A 21,054-nucleotide genomic window follows, 5' to 3' on the forward strand; every position below is an offset into this window, starting at 1 on the left:
ATTTATTTTATGTTCTCTTTCTTTTTATTGTGGCAAAACACACATGAAAATTTACCAGTGTAATCATTTCAAAGTGTACAATTCAGTGATATTAGTACATTCACAATGTTGTATAACCATCATCGTTATGTAGTTCCAGAATTTCTCATCACCTCAAGTGGAAACCCTGTACCAGCTAAGCAGCCACTCCCCATTATTCCTTACCCACAGCCCATTACAACCACAAATCCATTTTTTCTGTCTATCGATTTGCCTATTCCAGATTTCATGCAAAAGGAATCATACAACATATAGCCTTTTGTGTTTTGCTTCTTTCACTTAGCATAATGTGTTCAAGATTCATCCACATTGTAGCATGTGTCAGTACTTCATTCATGTACATAGTTGAATAATATTTCATTGTACAGACTCTGCCTAGAATATGTTTTTCCATCTTTTTAATTTCCTTGTTTATTTTCCTTTGGATCTAAAGTAATTGTGTTGTAGACAACATATAGATGAATCATGTTTTTAATCTATTCTTCCAATCTCTACGTTTTTTTAGTTGAAGAGTTTAATCCATTGACATTGAATTAACACCACGTTACGTTCAATAATATACAAAACTCTGCTTCAGTTTAACTTTGTCCCTCCCCCTTTGTATTCTTAGTGTCACAGATTATCTATATATTACATGCACATTAAGATAGATTTATAATTTTTATTTTTTATTTAATTTATTTATTTTCTATGCATTTCTCTTTTATTTTTTTTAACGTTTATTTATTTTTGAGACAGAGAGAGACAGAGCATGAACGGGGGAGGGTCAGAGAGAGAGGGAGACACAGAATCTGAAACAGGCTCCAGGCTCTGAGCTGTCAGCAGAGAGCCCACCACAGGGCTCGAACTCACGGACTGTGAAATCATGACCTGAGCCGAAGTCGGCTGCTCAACCAACTGAGCCACCCAGGCGCCCCTGCATTTCTCTTTTAAATTATATAGGGGGGAAAGAGAGGAGAAGCAAGCCAAAAAAACTACATATACCTATGTAGTTACCTTTACCAATATTTTTTATTTCTTCATATGGTTTTAAGTTACTCCTAGTGTTCATTTATTTAGGTCTAAAAGATTTCTTTTAGCATTTAGTGCAGGGCACGTCTACTATTAATGAACTCCATATTTTGCTTATCTGGAAATACCTTAATTTCTCCCTCATTCTTGAAAGACATTTTTGCCACATACATAATTCTTGGTTGAAAGTTTTTATCTTTCAGCAATTAAAATTTTTTTAATGTTTATTTATTTTTGACAGAGAGAACAAAACGGAGTGTGAGTAAGGAAGGGGCAGAGAGAGACAGAGACACAGAATCGGAAGCAGGCTCTAGGCTCGAGCTGTCAGCACAGAGCCCTCTGCGGGGCTTGAATTCACGAGCTGTGACATCATGAACTGAGCCGAAGTCAGATGCTTAACCACCTGAGCCACCCAGGTGCCCCTATCTTTCAGCAATTTAAATGTCATCCCAACCACCTTCTGGCTTCCACGGTTTCTAAGAAATTGCTACTCTGATGTGTCTCAGTATGGGTCCCCTTGACTTATCCTACCATGAATTCTTTAGCTCCTTTATGTGTAGGTTCACATTTTAAAATAAAATTTATGAAGTTTTAGACCATTATTTCTTCAAGTATTCTTTCTTCCCCTTTTCTTTCTCCTCCTTCTGGGATTCCCATCATGTGTATGTTGCTAACTTTTACAGTGTTCCACAAGTCTCTTCAGTTCTGTTTTGTTTTTTGGGTTTTTGGTTTTTGTTGTTGTTGTTGCTGTTGTTTTTGCCCCTGGAAGTGAATAGTTTAATTTGACATATCTTCCAGTTCTTGGATTAATTTTTCTGTCTGTTCAAATTCTAGTTTGAACCCCTCTAGTTAATTCCATACTTCGTTATTGTACTTTTCAGCTCCAAAATTTCTATTTTTAAAAAATATTTTCTTTTTATTGATACTCTCTGTTTATTGAGAAATTATTCTTCTTGTTTTATTTCTTCATCCATTGCTTCCTTTACCTCTTTGAGAAAATTTCTGACAGTTGATCTAAAGTCTCACTACAGTAAGTATAATGTCTGTGCTTCCTTAAGGACAGTTCCTGTTCATTTCTTTTCCTTTCCTTTTTTTTTAATACCATACTTTGTTTCTTTACATGCTTCATAATTTTTCATTGAAAAGTGAACGTTTTGGATATGTTGATTTGCAAAAATAAAAAAAAAAAGAACAAGAAAGTAAGTACAGAAAAACAGGTAATGAAAAAAGAAAAAGAAAAAGCATATACTCCAGGTCTTTTTAATTTGGCTTTCTGTTGAGGCATACTTTCAATGCTCAATCAGACCACTCACAACTCTATGTTAGTTTTCATGTACTCTGAGCCCAAAGACCAGCTAAGGGTGAAAATGTATGGTCTTCCCAAGCCTTTTCTGAGCATATGTGCTGGCTTGAGCATGTGTGTGTCTTTCCAGATTCCCCATGAACATGGCAGTTATTCAAAGCTTCTATTCTCCCCCAAAAAATGTTACTCCCTGGCCAGTGAAGTATAAAGGTAGATAAAGTAACTCAGAGAGAATGTGGGAAGTGGAAGGAGGATAAAGCAGTGGTTCCAGCACAGAGGCCTAGAGGAACGTAAGGAATAGATGAGACACCAGAGGATTCCCTGGAGCATGACCACACAGAGAAGTGGGAATAGACAATTCTGTGAAGAAGACATTCCAATGGACAACAGACACATGAAAAAATGCTCAACATCATTCATCATCTGGGAAATACAAATCAAAACCACATTGAGATGCCACCTCACACCTGTCAGGATGGCTTACAATAACAACTCAGGCCACAACAGATGTTGGCAAGGATGCAGAGAAAGAGGATCTCTTTTGCACTGCTGGTGGGAATGAAAACTGGGGCAACCACTCTAGGAAACAGTATGGAGGTTTCTCAAAGAATTACAAATAGAACTACCCTACGACCCAGCAATTGCACTAGTAAGCATTTATCCAAGGGATACAGGTGTGTTGTGTCAAAGGGGCACAGGAACCCCAATGTTTATAGCAGTGATATCGACAACAACTGAAGTATGGAAAGAGCCCAAATTTCCATCAATGGAAAAAGAAGATGTGGTATATAAATACAATGGAGTATTACTCAGCAATCAAAAAGAATGAAATCTTGCCATTTGCAACTACGTGGATGGAGCTAGAGGGTATTATGCTAAGCCAAATTAGTCAGAGAAAGACACATATCATATGACTTCACTCATATGAGGAGTTTAAGACACAGAACAGATGAACATAAGGGAAGAGAAGCAAAAATAATATACAAACAGTGAGGGGGAACAAAACATAAGAGACTCTTAAATATGGAGAACAAACAGAGGGTTACTGGAGGGGTTGTGGGAGGGGGGATGGTAGGTAAGGTGCTTAAGGAATCTACTCCTGAAATCATTGTCGCGCCATGTGCTAACTAACTTGGATGTAAATTATAAAAGATAAATTATAGGAAAAAAAAGAAATGAGAGGAGATGATGTGTCCTCAGAATTTACTGGTGAAATCAGAGTTTCAGCAGCATGAAAGCCAAAAGGCCACATAGGGCTGGGGAAAGGATTGAACACGAGGTTTAAAAAAAAAAATGAGGTCCTGATTGTCCAGGACTCCTCAAAAATTTTGAGAAGTTTTAAGAAGACAAAGGAAATGGAATGATGGGTTTGTAACTAGAAGGGACTTATATCAGCCTCTTCCCTTATACTTATTTTTATTTTTAAGATGGAAGAGAAAATAAAACATTTTTTTAAAAGATGGAAGAGAAACTGTGTTTAAAATTGGAATAAAAGTTAAAAGTTAAATTTTATTCTCATTGAGTAAAAGAAGTTGAAGCTACAGGAAAGAGGACACCTTTTAAATTACTCTTAAATAAATAAAAATATTGGGGCACCTGAGTGGCTCAGTTGGTTAAGCATCCAATGCTTGATTTGGGCTCAGGTCATTTTCCCAGGGTCGTGGGCTCAAGTCCCATGTTGGGCTCAACACTGACAGTAGGGAACCTACTTGTGATCCCCTGTCTCCCTCTCTCTCTGACCCTCCCAGCTCATATTCATTCATTCATTCTCTCTCTCTCTCTCTCTCTTTCCAAATAAACTTTAAAAAAAAACACAAACTCATATGAGCAGTACAGAAGTAAGTAGAAAATGAAAGCCCTGCCCCTTCCTCCAGGACCTACCACATTAAAGTCCCAAAGGTTATCTTTGTCCTGACTTTATTTTTCCTTAATGTGTATTATTCTTTACCATACAAGGTAATTCCATTTATTATGTTTATTATTCATTTCCCTGGATGAAAATGTGAACTCCACAAAGACAGATTTATTTCTTATTTACTGCTTGGCACAAAGTATTCATTAGATAAGTATTTTTTGAGTAAATGAATGTTGCAGATGCTTCTGGATTTTCTGTACATAAAAAGAGACCTTACAATGTACATTATTCTACAACTTTCTTTTCAACAAAATACAACTATATCCTTGCATAGGGATCTACCTTATTCATTTCAGCAGTTACATAAAATGCTATAGCAAGATTTATTTAAACAATCTTTTACTGATTAGCATCACAGATATTTCTGATTTTTATTATCATACATAAGCCCATTCACACATTCTATTTTTTTATTTTCTTGTGAGAGAATTTCTAAAAGAAAAATTCCTAAAAGTGGAATTACTGAGTCAAAGACTATGCACATTAAGATGTTGACAGTGCATCTGAAATTTGACCCTGAAACTATGTTGGATCAACTTGAGTAGATGGGAGTGGAAAAGGGCCATGGACAGAGCCAAGTTCCACAGGATATGGAGGACTTTGGACTGGAAGAGGACTCGAACCAAGCATAAGGAGAAATTCTAAATAAAAAAGATACTTGGGTAAAGAGCATACCTGTTGAATCATCATCAGAACAAAGTAATGAAATCTTTGTCTCAGACAAATAAACATCACGAATCCTCTCCCTTCCCAGAGCTACACAGAGAGCTGGCAACACAGACTGTAGAAACTATTTAGCATTCCTTCCCTGGGCCATCCCTCTCCCCACTGCTTTGTGCCAAAAGCAACCATGGCTCCCTGTCTCCCTTTAAAAACATAATTAACATTCTCAGTGGGGTGAGTTGTGCACATTACTTGCAGATGGATGCTTCCTGTCTTGTTAGCTAGCAAGCCAGCTTTGGAGTAATACGCCAAACAACGCTCTTAGTTCACTTTTTCTTTAATTAAGGGAAACTTTTGACTCTGCTGCTACATTCTGACTCTCTTCAACAATTCCACAAAGTTGCATTTGTGCCAGACACCGTGCCCACCCAGATAAATCAGACATGGCCCTGCTTTAAAGAACTCAAATTCTTTCAGGAATTCAGGCCCATACATAATCACAAGGCAATGCAGTATTAGAAAAATACTATATACAGAGTGCTTTGAGGGAGCTGTAGAAGCAGAGGAGGAGAAAACAGGAATTGATTCTGTCTGGGGCATAGAATTGGGATGCTTTTGCAGAGGACAGTTTAAACTGGGAGAATGAGGAAAAGATTTGGTGCCAGAAAAAAGTCCAGTTCCTTGTCCTAGCTCCCCTCTCACTAGCTTAGGGCCTCTGGGCTTCAGTTTCCTCATTTACAAATTGGAAAACATAGTTATCCCTACATTTGAGGTGGTTGGAGGTACCCATTATTAACCACAAGAGACCACACAAATATGAAGTAGCATAAGCGTATCAATCATTTAGTTAGCATCTACTAATACCAGGCATCGTTTAGGCATTTGATATTCTTTAGCAACATCAAAGCTCTCGCAAGATGGATGTCATTATTTCATTTCATAGCTGAGTCAATCATTAAATAAATTCTAATTGGCAGAGTCAGAACATGAACACAAAGCTGCTAAAACGTGTCCTCCTTCCAAGTTACCATGCTGCCTTCTGTTTTTCCTGTTAGGCAGTGGGGTGGCCAAGATGCTGTTGGCTCAAAGTGGATTCTGGCAATGAGAGGGGCACTACAGGAGACATTATAAATCTACAGATTCTGAATATCCTCATCAGCTCCTCCCTTCCATGCTTATAAACCACTTGCTACCACCACCACTATTTTTTAATCCATAAGAATTTGTTAAGTGTAAACTGTAGTTATAAAGCCTTGTAAGAGAATGCCATTAAGGATGCTGCCCTCCTGGGGTGCCTGGGTAGCTCAGTCAGTTAAGCCTCTGACTTCAGCTCAGGTCATAATCTCACAGTTTTGAGTTCAAGCCCCACGTTGGGCTCTGTGCTGACAGCTTGGAGCCTGGAGCCTGCCTCAGATTCTGTGTCTCCCTCTCTCTATGCCTCTCTCCCTTTTGTACTCTGTCTCTCTCTCTCAAAAATAAATAAACATTAAAAAATATTTTCAAAACAAGGATGCTGCCCTCCAGAAACCTTTACTATTGCTGCAAAGGTAGAACTAACATCTATAGAGTAGAAAGCAATCTGCTTAGTTTGGTCTAGCACATCCTGAGTCTGAGACCTTTAAATGAAGATGTCCAGTAAGCAGAGAAAAAAAAGTATATCTGGAGCTTTGGAATCTTGGAATTGTTGGCATGCAAGCAATATTTGAAATAAATTGCCTAAGTGTTAATACAGTCACCAATCTCACTCTGAATTCTGAAGCCCATAGCAATCCAGGGAAAGTACAAAGGAAGAGAGAAATTCAGTCTCAATTTCTTACATTCAGTTACTAGGAGAACAATATCATTTGGCTTATCTTCCTTTTCTCCATGTTTTCAGAACAAATATCTCACCATTGCTCTCAAAGAAAAAAATCTACCCTGAGGATGTAAATGAAAGAAAACATACCTCCTCCCTGACTTTAAAATAATAAATAAATAAATAAATAAATAAATAAATAAATAGGAGCATAATGTATCTAAAAGGTAGTTCATGGAATCCACAAAGCCATGAAAGCTGTATTAAGAACCATGTGGCATATATTTAGCCTTATACAACCAGAAGTAGCATACAAATCAAGCCTCAGAGTATTTATTCGTGCTCCAAATGCAGTTGGTCAAATCCCGGAAGGCATTTCCATAATGACAGTTTTCTATATGCCTGCTCTCTACCAGAAATTATGGGTTCCATAAAAAGTAATAGCAGTATGATTTTAGTTAAAACCCAATTTACATTCTGCATTTCTGTTCAATAGTCTAGTTGATTGAGGCCCTTTGGGAACAACTCTCATCCTGTGGTATCGGAGCTCATTAAATAAAACCATGAATTGGGCAAAATGGTTACACACTTGGTTTACAAGTTCTTTAAACATTATTTACTTTTCTCCTTGGCTTAAAATATCAAGCAAAAAAAAAAAAAAACCACAGATATATTGTTACTAAATTTTTCACATACCAGGAAGGAACCACCTTAGTTTATTGGAAACAGCAACCTCATCTATGTTTGGGAATATAAGTTGACATAACTGCCTCAGAAATTGGAAATAGCGTATTTCTACAAGTAGCCACTAAATCTGCTACATGTGAATCCAGAAGCCAAAAGCTCAGTGAGGTGCTACCTAACTGAACAGAAGGAAGAAACAGGTGGAGTGATTATGTGGTTTTAAAGTTAGAAGCATCAGGGTACCTGGGTGGTTCAATCAGTTAAGCCTCTGACTTCAGCTCAGGTCATAATCTCACAGTTTTGAGTCCAAGCCCCACGTTGGGCTCTGTGCTGACAGCTCAGAACCTGGAGCCTCCTTCAGATTCTGTGTCTCCCTCTCTGCCTCTCCCCTGCTTGCTCGCTCTCTCTTGCTCTCGCTCTCTCTCTCTCTCTCTCTCTCTCTCTCTCGAAAATAATTAAACATTAGGAATAATAATAATAATAATAATAATAATAATAATAAAGTTAGGAGCATCTGTAGAAGCTTCACTGTTATTAACCAACATTCATTACTCAAAAACCATGTCCACTGTACAACCTTTCCCATGTTGTGCCAGATCATTCATTATTAACTTGTGATCTTTGCTAGTCCTCTGAACCTCAGAAGAGAAGCTGAGAACTTCATTTCCCATAGCCTCCTTGCCCCTAAGGTTCCTGATTAGACCATGAGAGGCAGTGCTGCATGACCTGACAGGCATACTAGATTTGAAGTGGCTCTTGAATGAAATTCTTGGGAACCTCCTGTACTTACACTACAGACCTGTGGTTCTCTAACTTTAGTGAGCGTCGGAATCTTCTGAAAGGTTTGTCGGAACACAGATTGTCTGGGCCCCATCTCCATGGTTTCTGATTCAGGAAGTCTAGGGTGGGCCTGAGAACATGAATCTCTAGCAACTTCCCAGATGATACCAATGCTGCAGACTGTGAGACCACATATTTAGAACTACTTCAACACACTGAGATGCCTGGAGAGATTCCCAGAGGTTCAAGGAATTCAGAGATGAATTCACAAGAACTACTTGCATCACATTTGTAAGCTGAGATCATCAGGTCTTCACCCAGAACTTTGTCCTGTCTCTTTCTTCCATTGGTCACATAAGCTTCTAATTCCCTTGTATGAAAACCTTCACATACCTAAGATAAAGACTGATGATATACATCTCCTCAAATTCATAGCCACCACCCTTCTTATTGCTTTTTTCTTACCTGGCCTCTCCCTAACCCAGCTATCCTCCAAATGATAAAATTATCTGGTGCCCCTCTTAAAAACCTTTGATGCCCCAACCTGAAAACAACTGAAATGTCTGTCAGTGGTGACTACGGACACAAATTGTGGTTCAATGGAGTACTAATCAACAATAAAATAAAATAAAATAACCACTGATGCATGCAATAATATGGATGAATCTCAAGGACAACTTGCCAAATGAATGAAGCCAGACTCAAAATGTTACATACTCTATGGTTCTGCTTTTATGACATTCTGGAAAAATCATAACTTTAAAGCCAGAAATCACATTGGTGTTGCCAGAAACTAAGATGGAAGATGGAGATTCACTACAGTGGGGTAAAGAGCATTTAGGGAGGTATTCTACATCCTAATTATGGTGATTATATATATTTGTGTGTATTTGTAAAAATGTATACAACTGCATACCTCAAAAGGGGAAATGTTAGTATATGGAAATTACACCTCAATAGACCTGACTTTTTTAAAAAAATGGATGCCATGCTCTCTATTACCAAGGGCATTAATTCTAAATTCCCTATAATGAAAATGAAATGGAATAGAGGCAAAAGGAGAGGATTTGTGCTTATGAGTGGTGCAGAAAACAGATAAGACTGAAGTCCACACCAGCATCTACGGTCCCCTGTACACTCAGAGAATTCTCTCTCAGGACTGCTATCAGTGGCCGTAAAAATCTCTAAAAACCAGAACAGTGTTGGAAAGGGACAAAGAATAATCTAATCGTGACATCACATTTGACATGCCCAGAAAAAAAAGTAACTTAATTAAAGCCACAGGCTTTGACACTTTCTTCTAACTGTCCTAAAGAATATTGCAGTGGATGGAAACTTGGAATAAAAGTAAAACCTCACGCTAATATTGAGTAAAAATTCAACTCTTACTTTTTCATAAGCTGGCAGATATTTTTGAATTGTGGACATCTGATCCAGTTACCAGCATTCCAACATTATTCTACAAAACTTCAGCCATTGGCTCTCTGGAAATCTATACATTTAATGAATTTGTTGGAAAATGCACTTCATGCACTATGGTAGAGGCTTCTACTGTTCACTTATATATAGTTATCCACTCCTTCTGGGTGCATGAAAGGATTACACTTCTCTGACTCCCACCCTGCATGGGAGAAGGGCCATATGACTAATACTAGTGTGTTGAAAGAAGTAACATGCTTGACTTTCATGCTGGAACACTTATTTGATGGTGTAGGATGTTCTAGCACTCTTTTCTTGCTGCAGTGATCAGGGAAGAGACTTGATGTTGAAATGGAAGGCAGTCTGGACTATGGAAAATGGACAACAATTCCTCAGGACAGTAACCAGTATCCCCAGAGGACTTGCATAAATGAGAAATGGGGTTTTGTTGTCCCAGGTAGAGACCTTTAGGTTGTGTGTTATAGCAGCATCACTCAATATATCCTGGCTAATACGCTCATATTTAACACCCAAGTTTAATGTTAACTGAGAAAATTTATTATACTATTCAATTTTGTCTCAGGACAGGATTATTCAACCCACAGGCCTTAGAAACTTTGATATGAAAGGAGTTCAACACTTGTCTGATATGAAAGGTCATCTGCTACATAAGAATCATCCAGCCTCACCTTTATTTCACTACAGCTCAAAGTGCCTCTTTACTTCCAAGGGGAGCTCTGCTTTGTAAACAGACAATAAATATCAAGTACCCAGCCTCAAAGACTACTGATAATAATGATTATAATATTACTGTTATACTATTATACACTTAGAGCCTTGGATGTTATTCAGTACATTTCCTCTGGAAAGCCTAGGGGAAATTTTTCTCTTCCTTTGCATTTTCACAATGTTCCATTGGAAGGTAAAATGCAGATGCAGTAGCGAATTTATTTCTATGGAGGAGGGCTGAAGGGGTGACAATTTCATTATAAGAAATGCTCCAATTATACTGAACTTTAAATATGATTGAGAGAATTTCAAGATGCCCAATAAAACTTTCTGCAGTGATGGAAATGCTCTGTGTGCCAGCTACATGTGACTATTGAGCTCTTATAATGTGACATGTGTGACTAAGAAACTGAATGCTCAGTTTTATTTAAGTGTAAAAGTCACATGACACAAGTGGCTACTATATTGTACTGTGTAAATCTATACCCCTGAATGAGGCTGACAAAATATGAGAAGTCAAGTCTTCCCCAAGTCCTAACTAGACATGGTCACCGGTGAAATAGAAAGTTTTCCAAAATAGCTATAGTGTTTAAAGAAGCCACAAGAAAACTTTAACAGTTCCTCAAACTTTCTAAATTATTTTTTAGGTACAATCTACCACAATTACTCTTCTCACACTATTTTATAAGATTCTTATAACTTAATCAAGTCCATGAACCTTACCAAATGGTTTGTTGGTATATAAATCAGGATAAACTAGGTTACACTATGGTAAAAAAAAAAAAAAAAAAAAAAAAACAAGCCTGAAATGTGGCTTTATAACACAAGCTTATTCCTCACCCATGGTATATGTCCACTGCTGGTAAACAGTGGGCTCTGCTCATCGCTGTTACTCCAGATATTTGCTACCACCATCACTGAAACAGCAGGAAGAGAAAATGTCAGATTACATATTGGCTCTTCAGTCCTCCCCCACATGACTTTCCAAATTTAATTGGGCCAAATTAAGTGACATGATCACATCCAACTTAAAATGGTATGGCAAAATAAAATCCTACTCTGTGCCTCGAAGAAAAGCCTCAAGTTCAAGTATGTGATTAGCAGTCAAATGACTTACCTTCCATGCTAAGTAGATTTCTATATGTTATCTTGTATTCTCTTTCTCATAATGTAGACACTCTTATTCATATTTCATAAAAGAGTAAACAGACAAAAATCCTTTACTTAGGGATTTGCCTAAGGTTACACAAATAGTAAAAGCAGAAAAGGGATGGATTTGAACCCAGGTCCAAAGCCTGGTCTCTTTCCACTAAGCCACATTAACTACAAACACAGCAATGAAAATTTAGCAATGCTATGGACTATTTATATAAATATAAGTGTTTGTTGTAGATTATTGCCATACATACTCAATTTATTAATTTAATAGATTTAGGTATTAAGTAACTATTATGTGCCTAAAACTTTAGCTGTTATGGAGTATCACACACATACACACAATGAAATTACCATCTTTAAAAAGCTTAAAACCCTTTCAAGGCATTCAGGTTACAAGACACTGGTCCATGTTCCTAGTCAATAGGATGCTGTACCCAGAATGAACAGGATTTGCACACAGGAACTCCGATTCAGATTGTGATTTTGTTACAGGTGGTACAAAAGCAAGTGAAAAAATTCAACATTGCCAGACACAAATCTCAAATCTCATGCCTAGGAAAATATTCCCATTTCCCCCCTCAGTCTTCATCAGCCCGCTCATTCAAATCATCAGTATTCCTGTCAGGCATGACATCAAATGACTCAACAGCAACATTTCTCCCATTCTCTGGTGTAAAATTTTATTTAGAGAGTGACATACATTTTGACATTTGAGATTTTTTACTGAAATTTGAAACACAAAGGCAAGGAAATGCTGCCAGCTTCTGAAGTACAAGCATTTACCTCAGGTTCAATAATAAGATCTCATCAAGAAATATGGACAGCCAGTGTCCTAATGGAAAATTTTTGCCTGCATTTTTAATATTTCTGTCAAGAAGTTTGATGGCTGAAGCTGGTACATTTTCCACAAATAATTTTTTATTCAGCAAAATCTCTGCCATCCTTGGTAATAGGGGAATGATTAATTGAACACATACTCCTGATTTGTCTGAGACCTAAATGGATATTCTCACCAAGAGGACCTTCAAGTTGTGCCCTGCTCAAAGATGCCCTGCTGAGGGGGCGAGTGAGGGGCAGAGACCCAGGCTAGGCTTGCTTCAACCCACAATTTGAAGAAGAGAGGGTTACATTTTCTTGTTCACACAGAGATGATAATGGGCTGGCAGAGTCCTAACGGAAGCCCTTTCAGAGAACAACCTTGCTTTTGACTCTCTAGTTCAGCCTCATAGTACTCCTCCCTCCCCTCCTATCTCTTCTTCCTCATTTACTCCAGTATCCTCTGCCTGAGTCAATCATTGCTTTTCAGCTCATTCCATTACAGTCCAGGATTTTTTTGGAACAGGCTGTTGTGTGACAAGAGAACACAGGGAAAAAAATTCTCAGAGGTTTTACTGGGCTCCATTGCTCCCTTAATCTAAACCCCAGTCCTTTCTTTGATCCATCTGGGCTCTCTGGCCCCAGGAAGCCCTTACCCTGGAGCCCCCACTTCTGTTTTGGTTCCCATGAAACTTTTTTGGAGAATCTAAAAAGCCATGAATTCGCATCACAGTCCTCTATGGCTCATTAGCATCTTATAGGGGATTCTGTCTTTCTCAGAAGGCTCTACGTGAAAAAAGAGTAAGAAGTTACCAAACCATATTTGCAACCCTCTGCCTGACATTTTTTTTCTCTCATCATGAGTGTAAAACACTAAGGAAACTGTGTAAGAGTAGAATAGGAGAACACTGGAGGGTAATGTTCTGTACCTTGATTTTGGTGATGGTTACATGACTGTATGCATTTATCCAAACTCATAAAACCATTCACCAGAAACAATGAATGTTACTATATGTGAACTTAAAAATTTGTAAGAAGAAATAAAACCATTGAAGGAAAACGAATCCATCTGGAGCTTGCATGAGGAGCAGGAGAATGGAGGGAAACCTTGAAATTGCCTTTCTTAGAGGGCCCCAGGAAGAAGAATCATCACAGAGGAGTTGAGAGGAAAATTTTCAGTCCCAGGGCTGATGAAGGAGAAAGGCAGCAATTGACAGGCCACAAGGTATTGAGATACAACCCAATGATACTTGCTGGGAAGACCATCTCCAACTTCTGCATCTTCAATTAGTCCCCACAACTTGGCTCCCCTGGAACACTTCCTTCAGATTGTAGAAGCAACCATGAAACAATGAGTTCTGGGGAAATGCTAGTTCCAGAGCAGCACAGTGCAGGAAGATGTGTTCCTGAAATTCTACTTATACATTTTCTACAAAAATGTTTTCAAGTTTGGTTCAAATAAGCGTTACAACAATAGGGGAATAAGCCCAATAGTTACTGTGAGCCAGAGAGCACTTCATCTCCTCAACAACCACATGAAGAAGACATCTTCACTTTTATTTTACAGAAGAGGAAAAGCTGAAAGACGCTAAGATCTTAAAGCTAGTGACAAAGCTAGAATTAAACTCAAGTACAATGAAAATTATGTAAGCCCAATGCAATTAAGTTTTCCGCTCTGTATTCCAAGGGGCTTATGTGCTGAATGGGCATCTGTGAGCTATTCTGGGCACCGAACTGATGCCTAACTGTGCCTCTATGGGAAAAGGAATTCCATTATCCAGCAACCACCTGGCACAGACTATGGAGACCCATCCTGAGCTAGAAATGATCCTATAATCTGAACAAAATCACCAGATCTGCCTACACAGGTTTATCAATGCTCAAAGCCTTAAAGTACAACAGGTCATCCATGAGAACAACTAGATATAATTTCATGTCTTCAGTGAAAATTCAAAAGACATTTACAAAGTCCACTAGATCTCAGGACTCCCATTGCAAAGTAAAACCTTCACTGAACAGTAGTCTCCAAAGCACCAGTTTGCAGAGATTCAGAATTGCCAGTGACCAGCTAGCATTCCATTCTCCAGCAGAGGAAAGGGAGATTCAGTGAGGTCAAGCAACTGCTGGTTCTGTGGGCACCCGGTGGAGCCTGGATTCAAATCTAAGTCTGACACAAAAACCCTGGCTCTTTTCATAACCCCATATTGCTTTGCAAAGGCAAGGCTATCTGCCAACAGTCTCTGTATCTCAAAATGGGAAAACTAGGTGAGTTCACATTTTAAAGGTGTTTTTTAATAGCTAAATTCAATCAATATTATGGTAAAGAGAAAAAGAATTCAGGCTTTTAATTTCATCCTGCAGGCCAAAATGCTTCCACTCTGTCACACATGAGCTTTCCTTGGTTTCAGCCTTGTGGAGAAAGAAGCCCTTTCCCTGGGGGTTCCACGCCCTGCAAATGTCAGCATAAAATCAGCAGTGATGACATAAAAATTAAAATTATCTTCTCTTTCAGAGCACCTGGGTGGCTCAGTCTGTTAAGCCATGATCTCATGGCTCAGGACATGATATCATGGTTCGTGAGATCAAGCACCACGTCTGGCTCCATGTTGACAGTGGAGAGCCTGCATGAGATTCTCTCTCCCTCTCTCTCTCTGCCCCTACCCAGCTCACGTGCTCTCTTTGTCTCTTAAATAAATATTTTCAAAAAAAAATTATTTTCTCCTCCTCCTGACTGAAAAGGGAGATACAAGGACAACCTTAGAGATCAAAGAGCAGCTTCCACAGAATGTTGGTTGATGCCAAACAGTGAGTGCTTGATAAAAAATAGCATGATTTTAAAATTACAGTAGGTGACACATCTCAGTGTAGATACATACCAGGCACCATTCTGAGCACCAACAATAGAAAACTCATATTAACTCTCACAGCAACTCAAGGCAGATCCTTTCATTTACCTCCACTTAACCTATGAGGAAACTGAGTCACAGGAAAAGTAAATAAGCTGTCAAAGGTAATATGATCTGTAAGTAGAGTTAATTTCAGCTAATTGAATTCATCTTGAGAATAAGGATTTGGAAGAAGGTTAAAGGGTATGGATGATATTACTCATATTCTTCCTCTTTTGAGATTCACATACAGGTTATATAATTTAGAATACATTCATTTATCTGTAATTATATATATATATTTATATGTTATTATACTTACATATTATTGATAGATAGTATATGAATATATTTAAATTACATAATTTAAATTTTATATAAAATCTTGTATATTACATATAATTACATATGTGATTATGTACAAACATTATATATTACAATAAAATGATATATAATATAGTAATACATAAAAGTAGCAGGGAGCTTTCACCATAAACTCCTATCTAATATATGTGACAGATACTACTATCGCTGCACTCTTTTTCACTGAGGCCAAAAAGGAACACAGAATCCTTTTTGACACAGTTCTGCAGACAACCACAATCAACCAGGCAGAGCTACTGTGGCAAGCTCGAGTCTATATGCCAGACTTAGGACACCTGAGACTGAAGACTGTAGTCAAGGTCCCTCCTGTGAGTCATTAGTCTTCAAGGGTAGCACGTGGTTTCCTTGTCACCATGTCTCACTTAGCGGCATAGCAGTGGGCCCTATCCACCATGAGGGGGCATGTGAGCAGGATCCAGAATAGAAGTGACTCTAGGCAAGAAAAGCCCTTCTTCCCCTGGCCACCAAGATCACCAGGGCAAAACACAGTTTAAAAACAGTGAAATTTACATTCTTAAATATCAGGCACTTCCAGTTAAGGGGCATGTAAAAAGGAACCATGATTTCATCTCAAATTAATCTAATTAGTTCACGAGGTGCTTTCTAAGGAGAAGCTAATCAGGACACTCAATACACACAAACTCAAAAGAACACTCAGAACCTTTCCTTTAGAGATTTCCTCTTCTCACACTTAAAAAAAAGAAAGAAAAAAAAAGTGTGCAGTGCTTTAAAGATCCTTACCAGCAATCTATTTGTGGCCAATGCTTGTGACTGAAGCTCAAACAAGCAGAAAAGAATGTGTAAGTGTAGGAAGAGTTTCAGGTCTCATTGCAGAGAATTCAAGCTCCCACTTTTCAGCCAGAATCAGGCGCTATCTGGGGATCTCCAACACCAAATATTACTCTTTCACTAATTTCTTTATTCATTACTCCCTTGGGCAAAGTGCTTGCTCATAGTTTCTGTAACAACCCCATTAATTCTATGGTTGTTAACCTCACTTTGCAGACGGGGAAACTGAGGCTCAGAGAAGTTAAATAACACACCCAAGGATGACAAAGCTGGTTATCTGAATTATTTCCCCAGGAGACATCGCAGAGTTGAGAACTCAAGGAAAGTGATTTATTATGAAGTATTTCCAGGGAAAAACCAGAAACTACCCAAGTGGGGAAGCAAGACATTAGGCAAATATCCTTCCCATGAATCAAACTCTGGAAACAGCACGGGTCTCACTTTAGAACAGAGAGGGAGACAAACCATAAGAGATCTTAAATCATAGAATAAACTGAGGGTTGATGGGGGGTGCAGTAGGGAGGGGAAAATGGGAGATGGGCATTGAGGAGGGCACTTGTTGGGATGAGCACTGGGTGTTGTATGTAAGCAATGAGAATCATGGGAATCTACTCCCTAAACCAAGAGCACACTGTATACACTGTATGTTACCTAACTTGACAATAAATTATATTTAAAAATAAAATAAAAATTGAAAAAATAAAACAAATATAATGTCCCCCACAAAAATATTGCTGTGGGGGGAAGGAAGCCAGAGGGAAGTCACCCGTTCCTTTCAGGATCAAAGCTCTCATTCTCCAGCTGCAATCCTGCCCAGGAATTGCCTTTGGCCAGAGGAGCAGCTTTGAGCAAGGTTCAACCTCCTGCCAGAAGTAGCTGCCTTTCATGACTGGTCAGTGTGGGAACACAAAGCCCTTGGCCTTCAGTGACCCACTCAGAAGGGCTATTCCTGCTCCAGAGCTCCCTGCAGCAATGCTGGGGGTGGGTCCTCCTTTGCCCAATGCTGTCTCCCTCACTTTCTTACAGGTGTGGGCCCAAAGCTCTCAGTGAACCTCTTGTTTGCAATTCCTTCCTCAGAGTCTGTTTCCCAAGAAAGCAAACTTGGGTCAAGAGAGAAAGCACCCCAGAAGCCAGTGTGGTCCAAAACAGCAAAGGGAAATGAAGGGATGTTGGAGGGGTGCACTCCCAGCCTCAACCACACTGGTGCATGATGGAAGCAGCAAACAATTACCCTAAGTTGCTAAAAGGCAAGACATGGCATACAGCTTCATTTGCCAAATCAAATTTGGCAAATTTGATTGGTTGGACATATCCTCAAGCTTAGTCACTTTTTGAGAACCTGTCCCTAGAATTGCACAAAATATCTGGAAAAGCACAGGAAAGTGCCACTGGCACACCTCACCTCACTCGAGGATGTCCTGAGGAGTGGGAACTGCATTATCAGCAGGGGTGATGATGGTGATGGTTCAGGGTAAAGAAGGACAGAAGGACAAGGGTTATAGTGGCACAGGATGAAAAACTCTTAAGTTATGTCCCTTCAATGCCCACCAAGCTCTGCATAAGCCAAGCTTTGTAACTGTCCCCAGGCCCTGACCTCTCACCTATTAGGGAAGAACAAGCCCTCCTCACTGGTAAATGGTAGCACGTGGGCCACTCTGTATAGTTGTTGAAATTTCTCCCTTTGCCTTCCAAATATTATGTCTTCTGACCCCTCTTACCCTCTTCAGTCTTCCTCCCTTCCTACCTCCTTGCTGCTCTCCCCAACCACAGGCCTTGTGGGGGGTGGGTCTTCCTCCACCCTCCCTGGATCCTGGCTGCACCTCTAGTCACTCATCCCAGATTACTCCATTCAGACTTTTCTCTCAGCCAGAAATAGCTTTTCATTCCTCCTCCATTTGTTGAGATCCTATCCCACCTCTCCAGCTGCAAGGCAACTCCCTATCCTCCAAGAAGCCTTGGTTGACTGCTTCAATACTGACAGACCACTCCCTTCTCTAACCACCAACACCACTCAGTCACAGCATGCCTTTCGTGAAAATAATCCACCTGTTCTCATTTTTACACTGATTCTTCACCTCCCCAAAGGGACTATCCGCCAAGACCTAAATAAAAGCCCTTATAATCTTCCACAGCACAGAACATGGGGAAACAGAGGATATTCTCAAAATAATAATAATAATAATAAATCCACTGACAGTTTATTATAGTTAAAAAGTTAAAAGCCGAGAATGATTCCTACCTCTAGCAGTCCTTCAAATACCAATTACAAGCTATGGTCCAAAGTGTGTCCATTATTTTCCTCTAAGTTAACTCTTTTTTTAATGTTCATTTATTTATTTTGTGAGAGAGTGATAAAGAGAGAGAAGAAGAGAGAATGCCAAGTAGGCTCCGTGCCTGTCAGCACAGATCCTGACGCAGAACTTGATCCCATGAACCGTGAGATCATGACCTGAACTGAAATCAAGAGTTAGATGCTTAACCAACTGAGCCACTCAAAGTGCCCCTCAGGTTTAATCTTCAATATTAATTGAGCCATATTTCATTCTGAGAAAGATTAAAGGCTCATTTTCCCACTCTCTTCCTCTGTATCCATCCCCAAATCCTTTCCCAAGGTGAGACACACTATCTTGCATCAAATGCCACCATTGCAGTGTCTCTATTTAGTCTGAGAGGCAGATCAACAGCTGTTGGACATTATGCTCCTCCAGGCATAAGCCACAGGGCCATGCACATGGGTCTGTATGCACCAGACCCAGAGGAACTGAACAGAAAGGGTACCCACAAAATGGATAATAGGTCCTGCCATGCTCAGAGACAACAGAGATACTGGAAAGAATGAGAGGCTTGCAGAGAGTAGGATTAATGAGCATGCTCAATAATGAAGGCTGACAGGAGAACAATTTCTTGCCATCTGGGAAATGTAGCAGCAAGAAAAGCAAGGAGAAATGATGCTTCCTTATGTGACAATGCCAAGGTGGTTTTTCTAAGTCAGAAAAACCTGGGTTCAAACCCTGGTTCTGCACTTTCCAGGAGATACCATGAGTAGGTTACTTCAACTCTCTGAGTTCCTTACCTAAAAGATGAAGATAAAAATAGTACCTAACTCATAGAGTTATGATTAGGGCATAAATGGTTAGCATAAAAGGATCATGTTCCCTGTACTTAGTATACAGCTGTGTGGGGAACACTACTTATCCAGAACTGTGTCTCCCAGACTTTTCCACATCTAGATAGGATAATGTGATCAAGTTCTGGCCTACAGGACCCTCCACATTCGCACACACACAAGCCTCCTGATGTAGAGGATCCAGCAAATGGCTTTAAACCATACCAGCTCCCAGACAAGAAAACAAAAGACACCCAGTCTCTCAATCATTTTTAGGAGGATATCTGTCAATCAAATTCCTATAGTGGACTCATGAATATATAATAAATAAATTACTATATTAAGCCACTGAGATTCCAAGGTTTGCCTATTAGATAAGCTAATCTTAAATTAACCAAAACAAGGATTACGTGTTTTTATCTCAAGCAGTGAGCACCACACTTGACACACAAAGTAAGCTCCTCTTCTTATTAGCCCTAACTCTGTACAGCACTTTATACCTTCTAGGATGTTTCTATATTGGACAGACTAATTCAATGTGTGTTGCCAAGCACTGAAGAGGATAAAAAGTTAAGAAATAAAATGCAGACTCCATTCTTCAGGGATGCATGCACTAGTGGTACAATTAAACCTGTATGTAAGTGATAATATTGCAAGGCAAATTTTATTAAACACTTTAAGAGAGGCTCAATGTGCAATGAGAAGGGGGAGATTAAGTTTACCTGAAGAGTTTGAAATATTGCTGGATGAGGGAAGATTTGAATGGGGACTTGAAACACAACTTATACTTTGACAGGTGGACATTGGCCAAGGGGCTCTGGCAGAGAGGATATTATAGATAATGGGCAGCAGTAAAAGGTCCCAGTGTAAGCTTCCAAACCACATCCTCCATTCTTTTGTATAAGGAAAGCGTAGCAAGGGGGAATAAGCTTTGTCAAGGCCAGGTACAGGTGGAATACAGGTGCTATGAGGCAGAATGGGAATTAGGGCTGCATAGGTCACTGGGGACTAGATTGAGAGGGGCCTCAAATGCCACAGTCAGGAGTCCAGGCTTCACATTATTAGTAATGAAGTACATTACTCACGGCTTTGACTAGAAACAACAGAAATCCAAATGGTACAAGCTTAAGCAACCAGGGATTTACAGGCCCTGCTCATAATCAAATTACTAGTAGGGTTAAAGCTGGTCCTTAGGGACAAAGGGAACCAGGGATCTGAGCACCATCAAGAATCACAGGTAGGAGCCCTGTCCCTATTCACTCTCAAAATCCTATTTTGTATTACTTTTACTGTTTTCCGCTATCTAAAAGTCCTTCACTTATTGGCTTGCCCAACCTCCTAGAATATAAGCTTCCCAAGGACACAGGTCACTCATTCTCTTTACAAGACATCACAGCTTCTAGTGTGGCCTCTTATATGTCGGGTACACAGCAGGCACTCAGTGAGTATTTGTTGAAAGAATGACGTAAATGGACCAGACATTTTTAAATGTTGAATGTTTATGAATATTTAATCTCCCTGATTGCTCCAGCTCACCATATAAATTCACACATCTGCAGTAAACTTTGTATGGCTCAG

Source organism: Panthera pardus, unplaced genomic scaffold (genome assembly GCF_024362965.1).
Source record: "Panthera pardus isolate Hobbes unplaced genomic scaffold, ASM2436296v1 HiC_scaffold_8, whole genome shotgun sequence".
Taxonomy (NCBI): domain Eukaryota; kingdom Metazoa; phylum Chordata; class Mammalia; order Carnivora; family Felidae; genus Panthera; species Panthera pardus.